The sequence below is a fragment of the Lissotriton vulgaris genome, unplaced genomic scaffold (assembly GCF_964263255.1).
Source record: "Lissotriton vulgaris unplaced genomic scaffold, aLisVul1.2 SCAFFOLD_3648, whole genome shotgun sequence".
NCBI lineage: Eukaryota > Metazoa > Chordata > Amphibia > Caudata > Salamandridae > Lissotriton > Lissotriton vulgaris.
Window position 1 is genome coordinate 191,716 of NW_028250742.1, and position 12,346 is coordinate 204,061.

Consider the following 12,346-nt stretch of genomic DNA (forward strand, 5'->3'; position numbering starts at 1 on the left):
TACAAACTGAATAACATTTATGACATGGCCCTATATCCCAATCTGAGAGGTCTGCTCATATATACGAACCAAATGGCCTTTGGCGTTGTTGTTTATAACATCATCAGTACCCCATGATGAAATTGTACACTGAAATATATCTGGACCTTAATGTTTACATAATTCATTAAGGCCTCCACCATCCCCATGCACATGAATGGAATAGAAAAATGTGCCCCATGGTCAACAAAATGTAAGGTTCCCAACATATCGAGTAATCATATTAAAGAGCCATCTCTTACAGCATGCCCAAGGCAACTTTCACAGTGGGAGGGTAGTTTCAACATATTAGTATTTTTTTCCAAAGCTAGAAAGCACAATAATTGAATATTACCTGACATTCACAATGTCTAGACATGGTTTCTTCATGAACCTTGTAACTCTGCATGCTGAAAGGTGAAAGAAGCCCTCCCATGTTTACTATAGCCAAAAAAAAGTATTGGATGTGTTGCTGAAACGACTTATAATTTCATAATAGCCTCCCTCCTTGGGGAGAGGATGTGGCCTAACGGCTAAGGCAGTCGTCTCAAATCTGGAGAACCGGGTTTGAGTCTTGGCAATGACGCTCAGCATCCTGTGATTCTGGGCAAATCACTTAACCTCTTGGGTGCCCATGACACGCTCAGCTTGTCATGCAGCACGGTGGCGCTGTGCTGATGATGGGCTGAGCTCATCATGACCGTTACGGAATGCCCACGTGGGGATAATTCCCCTGCTTTGCTGGGCTTTCCATTGGAACGGGCGTGGTCATGACGAGCTCAGCTCATCATGAGCACATTGCCACCGTGCTGCATGACAAGCCGAGCTCGTCATGAGCACCGCAGCGATGCGCGCGGCCCCCCTCCTCCCGCGGGGGAATTAGGCCCGCGGCGAAAGCGTTAATCTCCTCGTGCCTAACAAAAATGAATGTGTCCTCACGTAACTCAAATGGTGCTCTTGTAAAGCGCTCTGAAAACTTCAGGGCAAGTTCACGCTATATAAAACTCTGGGGGAAAAACACATCGTATTTGATGCTTATGAATGAGTTTACCTGTGTGTATATATACCCAAGCAACAATGGTTGCAAAAAAGCATGGAAGCCCTTTTCACATCCCTCCATATGTTACTTCCTCTTTCTGTGTTCACTAATTAACCACTATGTATAATAAATCATAACAGCCATTCCCTTATTTACATCTGCAGGAGGTGTCTTATGGTTTATAAACGACTGAAACAGCCTAGATATTTTATGTTGTTTCTCCTATGTGTTATTGCTGTTGGCATTTTAGGTATGTTAGGTGCAAAGCCCATTCCACCTTCACTGCATTTGTATGATTTGTCTTCTGTATGCCTTCACAGATGGATGGTTAGGACTGATTCTTGAGCAAATCTCTTTCCACATACACTGCATGTGTGTGCATTTCTCAATTGTGTGTTAGCTGCTGACCCTTTAGTTGAATGGATTTACCAAACGTCTTTCAACATTCATTGCATTTGCATGTTTTTTCTTCTGAATGCCATTGCAGAAGGATGGTTAGACCTGATGTTCTGAATAAAGTTTCCCCCCTTTGTGTTAGATGGTGACTCTTTTGATGTGTGGATTTACTAAAGCTTTTTCCACATTCACTGCAATTGTATGGTTTTTCTGCTACATGCATTTGCAGATGGATGCTTAGGATTGATGCTTAAGTAAAGAAATTTCCACATTCATCCAAGTGTATGATTTTTCCTGTATGCATGCGCTGGTGGATCTTTAAAGATGATAAATGAGAAAAGCTCATTCCACATTCACTGCATGTGTATGGTTTTTCCCCTGTGTGTGTTGGCTGGTGGCTCTTTAGAAGTGTAGAGCTACTAAAGCTCTTTCCACATTCACTCTATGTGTATGGCTTTTCTCCTGTATGCTTTCGCACATGGGTGTTTAGGTGCCCAGCTTGAGTAAAGCTCTTTCCACATTCACTGCAAGTATATGGTTTTTCTCCTGTATGCATTCGCACATGGGTTTTTAGGTGCCCAGCTTGAGTAAAGCTCTTTCCACATTCACTGCAAGTATATGGTTTTTCTCCTGTATGCCGTCGCAGATGGATGGTTAGGTCTCTTGCTTCACAAAAGCTCTTTCCACATTCACTACACGTGTATGGTTTTACTCCTGTATGCCTGCGCAGATGGATGGTTAGTGCTGATACGTAAATAAAGCCCTTTCCACATTCACTGCATGTGTATGCTTTTTCTCCTTTATGCCATTTCAGATGGATTGCTAGGTGTGATGCTTTAGTAAAGCTCTTTCCACATTCATCGCATGTGTGTGGTTTTTCCCCTGTGTGTGTCAGATGGTGGCTCTTTAGATACGAAGATGTACTAAAGCTCTTTCCACATTCACTGCATATGTGTGGTTTTTCTCCGGTATGCCTGCCCAGAGGTTTTTCTCCTGTATGCCTGCGCAGATGAATGGTTAGTGCTGATGCGCGAATAAAGCTCTTTCCACATTCACTGCACGTGTATGGTTTTTCCCCTGTGTGTGTCAGATGGTGTCTCTTTAGAGTACCAGATCTACTAAAGCTCTGTCCACATTCACTGCATGTGTATGGTTTTTCTCCTGTATGCCTGCGCAGATGGATGGTTAGTTCTGATGAACGAATAAAGATCTTTCCACATTCACTGCATGTGTATGGTTTTTCTCCTGTATGCCTGCGCAGATGGATGGTTAGTTCTGATGAACGAATAAAGATCTTTCCACATTCACTGCACATGTATGGTTTTTCCCCCGTGTGTGTCAGATGGTGTCTCTTTAGTTGCGTAGCTTCCCTAAAGCTCTTTCCACATTCACTACAAGTGTAAGGTGTTTCCCCTGTATGCATACGCTGGTGGTTCTTTACAGTTGATAAACGAGCAAAGCTCTTTCCACATTCGGTGCAAGTGTAAGGTTTTTCCCCAGTGTGCATACGCTGGTGTTTCTTTAAATTTGATAATAAAGCAAAGCTCTTTCCACATTCACTGCAAGTGCATGGTTTTTCTCCTGTATGTGTTAGGTGGTGGCTCTTTAGATGTGAGGATGCACTAAAGCTCTTTCCACATTCTTGGCATGTGTATGGCTTTTCCCCTGTGTGTGTCAGATGGTGTGTCTTAAGATATGTAGATCTACTAAAGCTCTTTCCACAATCCCCGCATGTGTATAGTTTTTCCCCCGTGTGTGTCAGATGGTGTCGCTTTAGTTGCTTAGCTTCCCCAAAGCTCTTTCCACATTCACTACAAGTGTAAGGTGTTTCCCCTGTATGCATAAGCTGGTGACTCTTTACAGTTGATAAATGAGTAAAGCTCTTTCCACATTCGCTGCAAGCATAAAGTTTTTCTCCTATATGTGTTAGGTGGTGGCTCCTTAAATTTGCAGATGTACTAAAACTCTTTCCACATTCTTGGCATGTGTATGGCTTTTCTCCTGTATGCTGTCGCAGATGAATGGTTAGATCCAATGCTTTAGTAAAGCTCTTTTCACATTCACTGCATGTGTATGGTTTTACCCCTATTTGCTTTTCCTGATGGACATTTAGTTTTAATAAATCAGTATAGTGTTTGCTACATTCCCTGCAAGGATATGATTTTTCCCCAGTGTGTGATTGCTGATGGATCTTTAGTTTTCCTGAGAAAGTAAAGCTCTTTCCACATTTACCGCAGGTCTAAGGTTTTTCTGTGTGCATTTGTTGATGGATCTGTAAGTTTGCTGAGAGAGTAAAGCTCTTTCCATTTTCACTGCCTGTGTCTGTGTGTTCTACTGTATGTGTTTGATATTTGCCCCACAGAGCTGATGACTCATTAAAAGCCATTTCACATTCATTAAACCTAAATAAGCTTTCTGTTTGGTTGTTAGTGGTGGCAGTGTAGGGATTAGAAGTTATTAACACTCTTCTCACAAACACAGAACCGTTATGTTATTTCTTTTGGTTTTGTTTGTTAATGAACTCTTGGTTGTGCCACATTCAAAATATCCTCATGCGTTTTCCCCTGTGCATGGTTGGTGATGCTACTTCAGTAATGAGGAGAAGCCAAAGCTCGTCTTACGTTGTGTGTATATTTTTTTCTTTGGGGCTTAGAGTCTAAGCGTCGGTTATATTTTGGCATAAATCATGTTAATGTGTTTGCTGACTGATCATTGTTGTTCCTGAATCACTAACTATATTTTAATCTTCACTAGGTTTTCGCAGTAGATATGTTCTTGCAGGACTGATAACATATGTATGATATTTCTATCAGGAGCTGTGTTTTCAACCTGCATTAAGAACTTTCTAGAATGTGTGCAAAGAATTAACCTCACAGCATATCTAAATAGTCTGTTTCTTGGACAATATTTATGAAATACACACATAGAACAAAACTCAATACCAAGTCGTTATGCTCTAGAATAATGTTCTGCATTGCAAGTAGCCAAACACTTCTTTCCTTTTACTTTCAGATGTCTGGTTCACGATTCAGGTTTTGTATACCTATGTTTTGTATACCTCTTTCTAGAGATTGTAAGGTCCAGCCAAAACAGCGTTTATGATGGACTAACACCATAGTATTGATATTGTCATATGAGAGGGGAGCACTTTTTATAACTACCTGATCATTATCTAAGATAAAGGGTGGTATCTAGCATGTTTATATTTTGGATGTGTTCTGGCAGTGTCATTTTTGTGATTTTACTTTATTTGGATGTTTTGTGACCAGCAGCATAGATGCCCTCAGCCTCTTGAAGCCGCCAGATTGCACTTGATGTTCCTGCAGGATATGCCTGTTCCTGTACGAGATTCTCTGTCTCCTACTGAGTTGTTCTATTTTGAATTACTGTTTGGCATCATTTCTGGTTCTTCTCAAGTATCAGATAGCTTTCCAGTATTGTCATGTTTTCTTCAATACTCTTCATCTTATTATAAGTTCAGGAATCTCCTCTCTGTGGATACAAAAATACCTGTAATGTCGTAAACTATAAGCAGCAAAGTGTCTGAAGAAATGTTTTTAAAAAAAATCTAACACTTGAATATATTTTAGCCACCGGTAATTACTCTAGGTTGCAATGCAGTACATCTTTTTAGCTCACTGTGCCACTATCCACAACAATCATTCTTATGGAAATCGGCATTCATTGATCATGCTGCAATAAAATAAGAACAGCCCAATTTCGGGAAAGGATGTAGCCTTACGGCTAGAGAGGTCAACCTCGAAGCTGGGGAACCATGTTCGAGTATCGGCAACAACGCTCAACATCCTGCGATTCTGGGCAAATCACTTAATCTCCCCGTGCCTAACAAAAATGAATATGTCCATCTGTAACTAAACTGGTGCTCATGTAAAGCGCTCGGATACCTGATACCTTCGGGTCTAGTTTGCGCTATATAACACTCTAAAAAACAAACATTTTAAAAAAATATGTACCAGAGTCCACATTCATTTGAATAGTAACATATGCAACACCACATAATGGTGTTGACCTTGCCCTTGGTCAGTGAGTTGTGGCTTAAGTCCTATGCCACAGCAAGACAATTAATTAATACATTTCACTTTATCATGTTTGTAGCTTAGGAAATAATAATGTTACAACAGAATCATTTTCAGGACAAAAAACTAATCCTAGAGGGAAAATGAGAATAGGGTAGCATGTCAAAGTGTATGAGGTCTGTACGTTCACTGACCAAAAGAGTGGCCAAGCAATGTCTATATGATCCCAAAGCGCGATTAGAGGGCCTGCCACATTTTAGTGTATTACTGCTTCCTGCTGAATGCATAGAGATTGGTCATGTGTTCAATAATGGCGGGTTTATTAGGTTCAACACAAACAGTTTAGAGGGACGGCAGTTCTTAGTTTTTGCAAACCTTACCATAAGTAATTAAGGTCTTTTAACACTGTTCACAATCTCAAACAAACTGCTGTCAAACATATGGGGTGCCATTAGATTTCGATGCGATACATATGATGCACAGCTCAATCAGGAAGAAACCAAATCTGCTAATCAGTTCCAAGTAAGATGTGTAAGACTAACTAAAGCTGACTTGAACAAGACTTATGTGCATGTTAAAACAAATTCTGGAAGTGCCAGATCTGAAATGACACACAGTATACTCGGCTCCCAAGTACCTACACGAGATAGGTTTGTACCAGGTATGAAAATCACAGAGGAGATTTTTATCCACATATTGCATTCCAGCTCCGTGCTAGCACACTACTGTGGTATTACAGTAAACTTAATGAAAGGTGTTTAAAGAGACACCAATTTCTGTATTTACCCTGCTATCAGGTAGGAGAAGAATAGCCATGCACCGGTTAGCCTGATCAGGCTCAGCAAGTGGCTTAAAGCTGCTAGTCACTGGAGTGTTGCTGAACAAATTCACATGCAGCACTGAGGAAAATGAAATTTTACATGGCCAGTATGTCCCCTACGTGTACCCCAACGAGTACACAAGCGTTTAGTGTACGTGCATGTCCATCCATGCATTTTTCCCTCCATGGCCGAAATGAAGACGCACATGCATTTGCGTCCAACGTTAACATGTCAGTTACCAAGTCCTCCATGAAAGAAATGTTAATTCTGCACTGAGGCCTACGTTGCCAATGCATTTACATGGTACACGTTTAAAAGTCGAGAAGCACATGTTTTTGTGGCCCAGCCGAGCCAGGCCCTGAATTCAGGCTCCGAGCCTCTTCTGAGCCTCTTCTGACTCTGAAAGCTGCAGTTTAGGTATGCATCCCTGACCTCTCCCTTACTCCCTGCTCAGCCGAGAGGTGCCCGGCCTGGCCTGCCTGCCAAGACGGTATTTTGCCTACAGTTATCTGTTCAGCTCCGCAAAAACACATTCCAGTCTAGTGAAAGAGGTAAACATATCTCCGCCTGCAGAGCATAGGGCCTAGCCTTCCTGTCTCAATGCAAGTGATTTACTGAACCCGTTGCCATAGTAGGCCCATGCCCCCACGCCATGCACGAAGAAATATATGCGCACACTAGCATTTAGTAATGAACAGCCTTTACTCGAGAAACCTTTACTTCAGACAATACATCCTCCAAACATTAGATATCAGATACGTCAAAGGTACAGGTCGTTCTGACATCCCAGACTCCAGACTCCTCTACTAGTGCTAGAAGTCAGCCCCCAGCTCTCCCCAGTTACACGTCAATTTCACATCATGACCAGTTGCGCGCACATGTAGGGTAAAGGGTTTCTGCTGACCCTGCAGATCTCCTCTATGCATCCACCCATCTATGACACACCTATGACTCATCAAGTGCACACCCTCGTGTACGCCTCCTTACAAGCCTTCATTCACGCCCATGTGTTCTTATCTCTCTCTTTCACTTGTTCCGCCTTCTCTATTCAATGCAATTGTATGGCTTTACTATATATAATGTGTAATGTGAATAAATCTTCAGATGACGGTTGGCGACCCTTCCTGAACCTTAGTGGTGATGGAACCCGATTCTCCATTGACTCGAGTCACTGTATTAAAGCCCTTTTGACTCGGACACCACGGACTCTGCCTCTCATTTTATTCAGCTATCCTTATTCCTTATTAATGCATAGAAATTATGACAGGGTAATGTTTTATTTACCACAGCACACAGGAAATGACCCTAAACTTAATGAGCACCTGGGAAGATGATACAAAATACTGTCTTAGGTGATGTATGTCTAAGAAATGTTGCCTTCCTGAAACACAACGCAGCCTAGTTTTATACCTGACAGTCTTTCTTTAGAGCACCCTTTTAAACAATTAGTGTAACTGATTTATAGCTATTACTTTTTTTAGGCTGTAATTGATTACTTGATGGTTTGGAAGATCACCCACTTGATACTATATTTGATGCTTGTGTTTAAAGATTATGAAAACACAATACAAAAAAAATCTGTCAATGCACCAGAAAACGGGAGCTCAGAAATCATCAAACAATACTCAAAATACTTACAGAAATGTCTAGTACTTTAAGAGAACCGAGCACCTTCTAACTGGTGCATTCAGTGCAAGTAAAACTATCAACTAAAAAATGTATTGCTAACTACAGACTTCTCTCAACCAACCTACAACTACTCACAAAAATCGCAGCAGATAGTGAGAGAAGGTATGAATCTACGAAACAACTAACAACAATGACACCACAGACACTGAGCACCATACAAGACCAAAGGGAAGCACACTACAGTGGAATGGCAACCTGCAAACCCAGCAGCACAGACACAACCAACTCCAACCACAAACATAACATACCCTAAAATGTATGGCTCGTGTGATGTTCAAGATGCAAGCCTCCAATACGTGTGGAGAGGGTGTAGCCTTACAGCTAGAGCGGTGGACCTCGAAGCTGAGGAACCGGTTTAGAGTCTCGGCAACGACGCTCAACATCCTGCGATTCTGGGCAGATCACTTAATCTCACCGTGCCTAAGAAAGAAATGAATGTGTCCATCTGTAATGAAACTGGTGCTCATGTAAAGCACTCTGATACCCGATGTGTCGGGTCTAGTCCGCGCTATATATAACTATTAAAAAAATAAAATAAAAAATAAAAAATGTGTGTGATAAATTGCAACAGCTCAGATGGTAAGAGACAGTTCTTTAAGGTCACAATAACTTTGACCCAGAAACATAAAAAGGAAAAGCAAAAATAGCAGTATTGTAATGAGCATCGAGATACTGTTTTAAGGTCAGAATGCAAGATTGCTCAACTGGGTAACAATGCAACGGCACATTCATTATACTCTGGATTAAAAGACATTTTAATTGTTTTATGTCACACGATACAAACACTTTATAAAAACATATCATACCCATCATGTGCTAGCCTTTGTTATGATATGCCCAGAATTCCCTGATCCTGGTCATACGACAGTCATTATCAAGATGTGTCCAAACACTGCATCAAACTGCTGGAGTGTGGAGTTATTTAAACAAAAAACCCACCCAAAGGGCAAAATGCTAGTGAAATCTACCTGGCCAATAAAGAATTTCACTTTTCAAATCTACTTCCTAAATTAATTATATGTTTGAGCAAAAAAGCATTAATAGATTTCTATTTTGTTTTAATAAAACTAGCACAAATTAAATGCTTTGCAACAATGCTCACCTCTAATATTTTGTAATAGAAAGTGGTATTATTCTTGTTTGCACAAAACATACAAACACATAACATAAATGCTGTGTAATAGGTCATTTCAGGTAGCTTGGTAATCACTGTACACCAAGCAAGATGAGGCCCATTTAATCGGACAAGCTGCTCTGAAACTTATGTAATTTACAGCTCCTGTATCAACAGAGAGGGGCACTCCTTGACCGTATGTGCACAGCAACCATTGTCCTTATACCCAAGGTTGGGAAGCCTGTAGACAGGTGGGTCTCCTACAGGCTGATATCTCTGCTCAATTTGGACAACAAATTACTGGCAAACCGATTGAGAGGGGTAATCTTGGATTTGAAACACCAAGACTAGAATCAGTTTATGCCACATAGATCGATCACAGTGAACATTGCAACAGCAGAAGGAATTAGGGCTCCGTTGGCAGTAGCCTCACGGGACACCAATAAGGGTTTGTTTGATTCAGTGAAATGGCCCTTCTTAGTTGGCATTATGAGCAAGATGGGCTTTGGTTCCAGCTTCTTGAAATGGGGGAGGTTGCTCTATAGAACTGGTACTCGGTACGGCCCACGACGCCTTCACTGGCGGTCTGCGGACCTTGCCTTGCAGTTTCTCCCTCCGACATGAAACACAGACGAAGACTTCAGGAGCATAAGTAGTGAATACCTATTAATTAGGTATTCACTATGTATGCTCATGTGGCCATCTTCTGTGTTTACTGCTGGTCTCTGTGATGTCAGGGCACCTTCAGAGAGCTTCCCAAAAGGCCCTTTAAAAGTCAGATGTAAGCGCTTTCCCAGCTCACTTTTATGAGGGCGTTTTGGGAAGCTTCCTGTTTGGACAGAGACAGATAGACACAGAGACAGATAGAGATAGAGACACAGAGACAGCTAGAGATAGAAGTGGAGAAGTGTGGCTATCTGGTTAGAGCAGGCAGACCCTGAAGCAGAGGTCAGACCCGGGACCAGGGTTCGATTCCCGACGCGGCAGGGTGTTGAGCTCAAATGTCCACGGACTCGATAATTCTCGCTTCGGTGCCTGACCTAATCATGGGTTCACACTATGCAACTCTGGGCATTAAGCTTGCTTAATCTCCACAACGGCCCCCCGGCGGCGGGATGCCTGGCTTTCACCTTGGGGATGCCCTATAGGGGCTATCTCACAGGGAAAAACCAGGACGGGTTCCCAAGGCAAGCGCGGAGATACCCCTTCGGGGGTCGATTCTGGCGCTATATAAGAAATGCAACAACAATAGAGACACAGAGACCGATAGACACACACAGAGACCAATAGACACACACAGAGACCGACAAAGACACAGAGACCGACATAGACACAGAGACCGACAGAGACACAGAGGCCGACAAAGACACAGAGACCAATAAAGACACAGAGACCGATAGAGACACAGAGACCGATGGAGGCGACAGTAGAGGCAGAGAGACAGGGACAGACAGAGATACAGACAAAAAGAAACAGACAGGGACAGACAGAGACAAAAAGAAACAGACAGGAGATGGAAGGAAACAGAGAGGCAGAGACAGAGAGAGGCAGGGATAGAGGCAGAGACAGAGAGAGGCAGGGATAGAGGCAGAGACTGAGAGAGGCAGGCATAGAGGCAGAGACAGAGACAGAGAGAGGCAGGGATAGAGGCAGAGACAGAGACAGAGAGAGGTAGGGCAAAAGACAGAGACACAGAGAGGCAGGGATAGAGGCAGGGACAGATAGAGGCAGGGACAGAGAGAGGCAGGGACAGAGTTGGAGAGGGAGACAGAGACGGAGACGGAGACAGAGACGGAGAGGGAGACAGAGACGGAGAGGGAGACAGAGATAGAGAGGGAGACAGACAAAGAGGGAGACAGACAGAGAGGGAGACAGACAGACAGAGAGGGAGACAGACAGACAGAGAGGGAGATAGACAGAGAGGGAGAGGGTCAGTGTGACGCTGAGGAAGTCTCAATAAAGTTTTTTGAATCGTCCATTTTTTTTTAATACCTGTTTTGCCACAATGGCATCTTGTGATGATGTCATACGCCGCACGCCGAGCCACAGGATTAAAGGATTACCTAGACGCAGTTGGGAGAACATCCCCTTGAAGAGGAGAGTGTCGAATGGCGGGAGCTGCGATAAAACTAAGGTAATAAACTCTCCCTTTGTGTCGGGAGGCTTTATAAGGATTGCGGAATAAACTATGGAGATATAAACTATAAATGTCTTGTTCACCGATGTGTTTGCAGATATTGCGGTGCCGGATGGTTGGCGGCAAAATGTCACCTTTGCCCATAAGCTTGCTGAGAAGGTATGCACGCAAATACTTTTATAACTCTTTACAGGTCAACTTGCTTTAGACAAACTTTGTAAAAGTGAATATCTTTGCTGTTTTAGTGCTAATTCAAAAACAACTTCCGTTTGGACATGTGGCGCAGAGGATTTGTATTCTTGCTGTAAGCTGCCTTTTTGAAATTACAAGCGAGTGCACGTGGCCTTCAATATTCTGGTTATCATTAAGTATGGTGTATATTGTGTTACTTTCGATAGAACTACAAGGTTGAAGGACGCTGTCTGGTCAACATTTGTGTGTGTCGGGCGCACAAGGAAACGTTTAAGGTACTTTTTACTCTGAAGATAGCTGAGGTGGCAGAGTATGATTAAAAGCGACATGTATATAATACAAGCACTTTGGTTTTATTTTCACAGCTCGTCTCCCCTGCTTCTGAGGAGATCTCCTTTAATTATCTGTAGGGTTTTAAACGTGTAGACCTGTTTGTGTTTTGCAAATTTAAGTATTATTAATAAAGAAGGTGTCAGGTTTATTTAAAGAATACATAATCAAAAGGATTTTAGTACATAAACCTGAAGCTTATACTATTTTGCCATCATTTGCTGGGATTCTATCTATCCCCCTTCTATTTTTCTTTCATATAAAATCTTTTCATCTCTTCTTTTGATTTTTTCTACTATAACCTGTTTCTGATTTATTGTGGAAAAGCGGGCTTTTCTGTTATATTGAATCTGTTTTATATTGAATTTTGATTGTTTTGGATAAATCTATATGGATGTAATTATGTGTATCATGTAAATATTATTGTTAGGTCCTTTTTTTAAATTGTTCTATTGTGTATCTAAAAATAAAAAGATTCCAAGAGTAGATTTAAAATATAAAATAAAAAGAAAATCCATTTAAAATAATTTGAAAAATTCTTTTCAAATCACTATGAGTGGCACGAGTGATTGG

The 12,346-nt window shown here is 41.8% G+C and overlaps 1 pseudogene across 1 annotated transcript; it reads right to left on the reverse strand.

Annotated features, from left to right (window-relative positions):
* Positions 1 to 1,671: 1,671 nt before the first annotated feature.
* Positions 1,672 to 6,075, reverse strand: LOC147663138 (uncharacterized; annotated as a pseudogene). The gene has a single exon (XR_015305425.1). The product of XR_015305425.1 is annotated as an uncharacterized LOC147663138 (transcript).
* Between the last annotated feature and the right edge of the window lie 6,271 nt (positions 6,076 to 12,346).